Consider the following 9,652-nt stretch of genomic DNA (forward strand, 5'->3'; position numbering starts at 1 on the left):
TTCTTGTGACTGGTTAAAAAAAAAAAGTTGTAATAGAAACTCCAGTAAAAGTTTGAAAGCATGAAAGCTGTTTATAAATCAACTGAACCACTCTGTACAATCATGTGTCTGCTTCAAGATCCTATAGAATTGTTCAAAATAACCCTGTGTGGATTGTTGCAGAGAAGAAATTTCATTCTTTGCAGCTTTTGGTAGTACCTGACATAGAAAAACATGACTCAACCTGTAAATTTCTAATGGTTCACAGGACATCAGACCACAGTCCCCAAAAATGAAATAAAAAAATATATACTCACAGTGCAGATAAGGAAACAGTTGTGGAAAATAACAGCAATGGACAAACATTCAAAGTTTAGCATAGTTTTTATTTGTTGCAAATAAAAATACCTTCCATTGTTCCATTTCTCAAAAAAAAGACACAAGATGGTCTGAGGATTTTTTCAGGGCAGTATCAGGAAGTCCTTTCTTAATGAATTGTTGAGAAACTTCACTATAAACACGTGTGGAACCACGTTAGTCTCTTGGGACAGGGAAGTGTCTAAATCCCATAGACTTGAGTGATAATTGGATACATCTTGCTTTGGCTGCTGAATTCCCCTACTTCAGGTAGTGCTGTTCAGTTTTAGACAGCCGAAATCCAAAAGTAGACTTTTAGGAATAATAGAAGTGTGTTGAAATTAGCAAAGTTCTAAATTAGTTTTAGAATTAAAACTAGGTTTACCTGATCCTTCCACAGCTAGGAGTATCTGCTCTAGAGCATTGTTCCTCAAGCGAATTCAGATGAGCACCAGGGGTTTCTCTGGAACACAAACACATCAATGGAGAGCACAGGTTAAAAGAAAACTTTCCCAGAGCTGCATCTCAATGCTGTGGCTCTCTCAGTGGTCTGTGCATACCGCTTAGGAACAATAGCAATCCATACACCACACTGAGTATCCAGTACCAGCATATTGTACTCCCCCATTTATTTATACCACTTTTCAGGCATGAAGGAGGATGGGGGCAAGTGATGTCTACAGCTGACAAAGCAGGATATTTGATGAATGGATGTAAATCAGATTTTTAAAAGTCCTGCTCACTTAGTCACTTGCATAAGTACTTTGTTAAATTGGGCTCAAAATTAACCATGTTTCAGTAACAGAGCCAGTTCATAACTACTACTGAGAAACAACAGTCCTTAGTTTGGGTAGAACTGAGGTCCTCTTGTGATGTAGTCAGTGGAACAACACTGATTCACTTTCTGATAATCTCGCCCTCTTTCATGTTCTAAAGAAAAAGACACATGCACATTTTAAACCCTTTATCCACTGACAAGACCAGGCCTGTTAAACTGCAGTACAAGCCACAGCACCATTGCAGACTACTGGACGCGACTGCCATTTCAGAGTTTCAGTTTTTCTGATCTTGCTTTCCCACTGGCCTCAATGTGACTGATGCGTGGAACTGGTTGAATTCAATCCAGAAGCTTTGTGCCTGGGGGAAACTGGGCCTGTCTCACACATGCCTGCACATACCTCCATTGGCAAAGGTACTCTAGGTATGCAAGACACTGAGTGTGCCGAGACTTATCACCATACTGGGATGATGATCAGGGCTTTGCTTCCAGAAGTGAGTGGGAGGCGGTCTCACGGTTATTTTTATCTTCTGCTTAGAGGAATACACTGAGCATGTCAGGAGCTGCAGCTGGTCTTGGGTGGATCCCAGAGGACTGGGAGCAGCCAGTTGTGGGAGCACATATTATCATGTTTGCACTTAAAGACGCAGTGGTACTAAGTAGAAACAGTTACTTCATTAACAAACACTGTTATTCCCTTGTGCTTGCAATACACATGCACACCTCAGATGCTTCTCAAAGCCATCCTCTGTATGTGTGGGGGTGTACAAAGAGCAGTCTGAAAATACTTGCTCTAAATTGATTTTTGCTAAGCCATGCAGCAATGAAGACCATGTGGCTGGAACACTGGGCTGAGACATAGGAGATATGTATCTCTGCTACAAACACTGTGACCTTAGGCAAAACAATTAATTTCCATTGGCCTCTGTTTCTCGTCTGCAAATTAAAAAAAAAAAAAAAATTGGAATGATAACTTAGATGGTAAACTGTGTGGAATGGAAATTGTCTGGCACATAGGGCTGGTCACAGTGGCTCAGATGAGAGGCCTAACTATGGAGGATCCCACCTGCTGCAAGCTACTGCAATTGAAACACTGAAGCTTTCAATTACTGCAGGACACCCATCATCACATCTCCTTATTTTACTGGCATCAATAGCCTTTGTCATCTCATCCAGGGCTGCAGGTGAAGTGGTGAAATTTTCTAAAGGGTGTGTATTCTTTTCGGGGTGGGGTTAGGGAAGTTTATAATGAAAAAGGTTATTTCCAACAGCAACTACCAACTGGTTGAGGACATGACTGTTTAATAAGTTGCAAGACAGGCTTCTTAGTGCTTAAATAAGCAAATATAGCACAGTGTAATAAAAACAGACCACTGATTATGGTTTTAGGGTTTTTCCTTAGCTGGTTCCCTCAAAGCCTAATTCTTTTCATTGTTCCTGCAGTTCACCTCAGTACATAAACTAAAAACACCAAATAAAGATAGCTGAAAAGAAACACCATGCAGCAAGCAACATCCTTCTCTGATCCCTCTCTCTTTTCATCCAAAGTTAGCCAGTTTCTGGGCATGCTACCTCTTGTTTATGTTCTGGCTACTGTTTATAGCTTCTTTCCTAATTTGTCAGGCTACCGCCCAAGGCGCTGTGTGATGCGTGAAAGGGCCTTCATACAGCTTCCCACCGTGCATGAATGCCTGGAACGTGTTGGTAGAACCTGAGAAAGCAGCTGCTGTAGAATCGCGGCAGTATCCAGCTGCCTGGACTCAGCCTTTGCCAGACAAAACTCCAAATACAGTATGTTATTCTTGCTTAGAAGAGACATCTCTGCTAGGTTCATGGAGCTACACCTTACTTTGTGGGAAAGAAGGGTGTGACTAAGGATAGATAAGCTTTTTTAACTAGGCAAGAACAAACCTAACTCAGCCAAACACCCGTGCACAGCATGGAACAGGAATCTCCTAGCATTAAATGTTCACAACATGAGGAAGATCATGTCAATTATGTTTTCTATTAGCCCTTAAGTTCATGCGCCTGCTCCTAAGCTACTGAAAGCCTGTGAAAACATCCCCCTCTCTCCTCAGCTTCTGTGAATTTTGGCATAGGTCCAGCTCAGTAGCTGAGCTCCCCACCTTATGCTTTCATCTGTTAATCAGATAGAAAAGAAATGGAGAGACACAGTAGTGACAGAGTTTTCCTGCAAAAAATTCTTTGGCCTCTGGCTAACATCACTTTCTGATCCTACAGCATTCCTCAGAGTCAGGAGGCCTGGTGCTCTGTGCAACTAATGCTCTAGGGTGGTAAACAGCATCATTAAGTGATGTTTCCCATGCTAACTCATGGAGCTCTTTTATTCGTCTGGCTTCACGTGCAACTAGCTGCCTAACCAGATGTTCACTCTAAAGTCTTATCATTATTGCAGTAGTTTGCACTGGGCTTAGACTGGAGTACTTAAATTCTGAAGCATATATTATGTACTGKCAGGGAAGAGCCTTGGTAAGTCATCAGATAAGCTAGCCGGGAACTCACTGTGGGATATTCTTAATACAATTACATTTGTCCCTCTATAGCTCTTTCTATCAGACAGTCTCAAGACCCTTCACAGGCATGATGAAGAGCCTTCCAATAATCATGTTTATCATCAAGGGTGTCATCTCATTTACATTTAGGAAAGTTTTGTGGAGTATGGAAAGCCCAGATAACAATGAAAAATGCTCCTGTGACCTCTGTGCAGGGACGGATATCTGGACAAGCTGTGTTCCTTAGCATAGTGGAATGATTTGCTGGAGCAATGGGAGAAGATTTTAAACAAGAGGTGGAGTGGGAAACTCCATCAGAGTTGTGCATGACCAATATATGTCCACTAAGGTAGTTTGATACACATTTAGAGAGAAACTGCTCCTGTTGGAGAGAATCACACATTCTGCCCCTTGAGTGACTCCTGTCCTATGCATGATGCCCATCTTTATAGACCAGGCCAAATCCAAGTTCTGGAACCACATGCCTCTGCAATTTATCTCATTGAAACTCTGGATCCACCTGGCACCTAACTTTGCACTGTTCCTCATTTCCTGTAGTCACCAGGAAAACACCATGATTAGATAATCATTACAAGGTTCAGATGCAACACAGCAATCTTCCAGATACTCTATAACTCATGTGACTATTACTCGCCTGCAGCTTGAGGCTGTATGATTCAGCCACTCATGGCTAGATTCTCAAATAGCAGGAATAGCAGCCATTCCCTGGATATAAAATCAGGTCTTTTTCCTAGCCCATTATTTCTGAAGGAGTAAGTGACTTAGACCAATGGCCAAATTGTGATCTAACAAATCATTGGTTTGATGGTAGTAAGATGTGCCCAAGGACTGCAATGCCTGCTCCTTTTGATGTTGTAAGTGGTTTAAGTGCAACTGGATTTGGAACGTAGTACATGTAAAGTTCATGGGAACCAAAGTAATTACTCTCTTGAACCATGAACCAGATGCTCTTTTCATGAACTGGCAAGACAGCTATTGTTGTTGCAAGCCCTAGAATAAGTCCAGAGGCAGCTACAGTCATAGTAGCTTGCTGATGAGAGAAACAGGACTGGAAGAGCTAGCAATAGAAGCACGGGGGAGGGCAATGTTAAGTTCTCACCAACACATTATTAATTGCTCTCATGGTTGTTCCACAGAGGCCATGTTCCTGAAGTGTTATTCACTTCCGGGCCCTGTGCAGTGACGTGATGAACTTGGGAAATGGCTGTGATGTCGGAGATGAGGAGTGAATGTCTGCAGGGCCACCTTGCTTCTCCGGTGACTTCTTATATAACAAGCCACCTGCCCTCTGCTGGCTGAACTCTCCCCTTCCACATTTGAACTGTGCTCAATGTGAGCTGCATCTACACAGCAGAACCGATGTCGCACCCCTCACACCCACCAGAGCATATTCTACCAGGAAGAAGATGCTGGCATGCTAATGCATCTGGCCTGGGACATTTTCTGGTATACCAGACCTCAATTCCAGTGTGTTGCTTCCCACCGGACCAAATGTATTCTGATGCTGATGGTGATGAGGGACAGCCTTCTCTGTGGTGTTTGTGGTAAGTGCTCACACCCTGAGATCTCTGGTTTCTCTACTAATATTGATCTTTTCAGGTTATAAATAGTGCAGTCTCAGTTGACTCCTTTTGCCTTCTTCACCCTGCAGGAGTCCACAGACTTGAAAAGGATCACACTGATAAACCTCAGCAATCTCCAAGATCAAGCAGCTCCCTCAGCTCTCTACCCGTTTCTCTGTCATGCTCTCCCCACACCCTTAAGTGGCAGGGCATGAAATGCTGCTTTTTTCTTAGAGCCAAAGGTCTGTTCCTGGAAGCTGCTAAGTATCCTAATTTTCCACTGAGCTCAGTGTAAGTAGAAGCTGTGTAGCATGGGATTAGGCTTGAAGAAAGTGAGTATAAAAACTCTGGTGTACTTTCTCAGTCCTCCATGCCATGTGTTAGACACTTCTGGGAAGTGTGTCTCTACTGCTGAAGAGACTGGTCCATGACTTCAGTTCTGGTCCAGTAATGGGCATACTGGCTAGGCTAAAGGGCTGTTTTATTAGCACTGTCCAGCACCTCATGGGCTCTGCTCTATTTCTTTCACAGCTAAAACTATAAAGGAAATACAAAAGTTTAAAAGCTCTAGAACCAGGTTCTGCACTTTTTCTTCAGTGACCTGTAAAAGATGTGGAAAATATGCAAAGGTAACTTTCAGGGTTGTAATTTAGATTAAACCTAATACTTCAAATGAATACTCAAATGCATAACTGATACATGAATGACTAGTCCCCTTAACTTCTTCACACTTTTTATGGAAGGAAAGTTAAATACTGAGATATCTGGCATTTCTGATAGGAGGGGAGAAACATGGGGCTCTGGTTTCTCAAAAGTGAAAGATTTCTCTCTCTCTTTGTCTTGCTTTTTTGATACCTTCTGTAATCAAGAATTCAACAGCAAAACATATTGTAACAAGTCTTTGCTATATGCTTCTTTTTATTTTGAACATCATTCGTGTTTATTTTACATGTTCTTGAAACAATACAAATGACATACACCTGCCTTCCTCACCCAACAGTATGTACTCCTTCATGTTTCAAAGGTAGTACAATCACAATGCTGAGCTGATGAGAGAATTATAGTCCTGGAAACAGACTGCAAGGTCATAAAAAAAGATCTTGATGCCTGATCAGTGGGATAGATGGTGCTGTGCCACTTACAAATGGAGTCACTTCAGAAAGGATAGATGAAGCATTTTTAAAAGAGACAGGTCATCTCCATGATTTTTCTTTAAACGACAGAATATCCTACTGGGTCTTATTATTAGTAACAGAGATAAAGTGCAGCAGTTTTTTTTTTTTTAACTGTAGTGCTCAAAGGTGGTGAGCTATAAGACACACAGAAAGCCTTGGCATGTCTGGCAGCATTTACAGTGAAATAGAAAGGAAAAGAAAAGCTATTTAATGTATAATCTAGGAGATCAAACACACAACAGGCTCCAAACACGTTTTGTTTTGGATATTATTTTTTGTATGGAGCACTTTGATTCAGAGCTTTTGATCCCACTGCCCCCTCCCCCCCCGCAAGCACCCATCCCCAAGAAACAAAAAATCAACACTATTCTTTCAGCTTATTTGTTTATAACAAAATGTGGCCTGTTACGAGAGACCTCTTTAAACTAATGCTGCTGACTAGTACTAGGTAGACTAAAGTACGACTACTTAATGTGCCATTGTGAATGGGATAGCCTCAACAAGTGGGAGATCACAAATGTCATATCCTAGTGACAAAAATTATATAATACAGATTTTACAGCCATGAGTAGATGTCAGGAAAACTGCTGGTTCCTCTGTTCACTTCCTGTCTCTGCTGGGATGTACAGAACATGCTGGCTTTAAAGCCCCAGATAAACATACACCGCCTCATCTCTACCATGCCCCCAGATGGTGGTGAAGGAATACATGTTAGGGAACAAAAGGCAGGTTAGTTTAGGGATTGGAGGTCCCAGCACCCATGACAGCTGCATTGGCAAAGAGTGTATAACTGGAACAAGCAGCTGGCAGAAACTGCACATAGTGCCAAGGCTTCTGAAACCTCTGCACTGTGGAGCGACGGCACAGATGAGCTTATCAGAACCATGGTTAGAACATACATTCCTGATCACTCATCCCATGCTGACTTCTCAAGACAAAAATGTTAAAAATTACACTGTGGTGAGCATTCACATTTTCATAAATTGACAAATGAATTCCTTGATTTGCCATATTCTTGCCTTTCCATGGATCTAGTTTATTACTTTTCCTTGCATAGTCTTTATGAACATTCAGAAATTCACAGAACAACTTTTTTATTTATTTTACTCACTTATTTGTATTTACTGTGAACAAAGCAATGTTTAAATACTGCTGTGTGTGGGGATGACAAGTTGCTTCTGGACCCAGAAAACTGGAGATATGGAGTGACAGATTTATTAGCTGTTAAATAAAAGAGAAGGGAAAAAAAAGATAAATGATTGCATCTTTTGCTTATTATAAAGCCAACACAGGGTTAAAAACATTCCAGAGCAGCACTCAGATGAGCAAACTCGTGGAGGTGTGCCCATTAAGCAGGTGTTAATTTAGGAGGAGCAGAATATAAATAGGAAAGCCCAAAGCTTAGAAGGTTTCTTCTTCTTCTTCCTCCTCCCCCTCCCTTCTCACCTTTTTCTTGTGTGAGCTGATGAGAGAGTAGCGCTAATAGGGAGTGTCAGCAGAACTGGAAGAAAGTGAGTTGTAGTTGTATTTTTGATGTCTGTTAACACATTGCATGACAGCGTCTGAATTGCAGCCTGGAAATTAGTGGTGAACTCCCTTTATGGAAACTATGTCACAGAGCACAGTTTTCTGGAAGACAGTACAATGTTGTCATGGCTAACTCTTCAAAAAGTATTTCCTATCTATGGGTATTGGGTAGTTAAACTGGGTGAACAGCTTATTTTTATGAGCCTCTCTTGCCACAAGCTAAACTAATTTAAATCAAAATGTAAATTTTTATGCTAGTAATGGATTTCCCTTATTATTAAAGACAACAGCTTAAAGCTGAATTTGTGGGAAAGGCTGGGAACTCAAAAGCAAGGTTTTATAGGAAGAGGTAATAGCTTTTACTAGACAAATTCTGTTAATCTTCCAGCTGTGAGAACAGCTGAAAGAAGTTGCCCTAACGGAGAGGTCCACAGCACAGACATGTGAGGCTGAGGGTCATGTGCTGCTGTTCTTAAAAAACAATGGGGAATATATATTTTCATGAAAATGATACAAGCAGAAGCCAGGCTCTTTACTCTTTCTGCAGCTGCCTTCATATTTTCTGAAGTATGTTGTGATTTTCTTGGATATGAGAAAGGCATTTAAAATTATTAACTGCTTGCTCAGGAGAAGAAAATGCAAGCCCTCAGGGACAGCTTAATAAATGACAGAAACCTAAAGCTCAATAGGCCTGTAAGGAGGATAGCCATTAAACTACCCAGTTTCAGTGGCTGCGATAGAAGCCTCTTTAGAGGAAATCCTGTTGCGCAAATCTGTTTCCTTGTTACTTCCTTTGCTTTGTTTTTTCAGAAACAGTCCATCTCTTGAATGTTGTAAAAGATGTAGGGAACTAAGTTTTTGTTGTTTCTTGATTTATTTTTTGCTTGACGTTTCTCTTGGGTCCTTTTGATAAATCTAAGAGCAAGCTTGTTCGCTCAAAGAATCGCTAGTGCTCTTTCTGCTCACTCAGGGAAATCTGTAAGTATTGAATTTTGAGTTGTTTTTTCTGTGACTCAAGAAGTCTTCTGTGAACACAACACAAATGTGAAAGAGCTCCTGATAAAGGAGGAATGCATTGAATTGTGACAATGCATAAGGCAGGGGAAAAATACAGTAGTTTGCATCAGTCCTGATGAAGAATTTCTTCAGGGGGAGCAGAGCAAGTTTCCCTTCAAAGTTTTGTAAGCTGTGYAGCTCTGATAATTGCCAGACATGCCTGGGATGCCTGAAACTGTTCTCTGATGCAAAAGGTGAGATGAATTTGCTTCTGTGTAGGTGACCATACACTTTGCGTATCGAAAGGAGTGTGACCTTTTCTGTTAAAGAATACTTCTCCCTCTTCTCCCCCTGCCCCAAATAAATGTTTCATTAGGAATGATAAATATTTGTTTTTCCACTTCCTACCTTTGTGTACTTTAACAGATCTTCATATATAAAGACACTACTATGTTTTATAACACAAAGAACACTAAAGGAGGGAAAATACAACTCTGTATTATCACTAGTATAGTTTGCTGAGTATAAGTTCTGCTACTAAAACAGTTTGGCTAATAGTGACATCATAAATGCATCCTGCTTCTCTTCCATGCCCATATATAAATAGTTTAAATTAAATGGAAAGCCAGATTCTCCTGATGTTATAAATCAGCTGACAGTAAGTGGAGGGAAAAAAGTAGTATTTTTTGTTTACATACAGTGGAATCTCTGAATTTTTCATTCAGTATTGTATTCACCTACTCA

The sequence above is a fragment of the Apteryx rowi genome, unplaced genomic scaffold, assembly GCF_003343035.1.
Source record: "Apteryx rowi isolate R43461 unplaced genomic scaffold, aptRow1 scaffold_38, whole genome shotgun sequence".
Classification (NCBI taxonomy): Eukaryota; Metazoa; Chordata; class Aves; order Apterygiformes; family Apterygidae; genus Apteryx; species Apteryx rowi.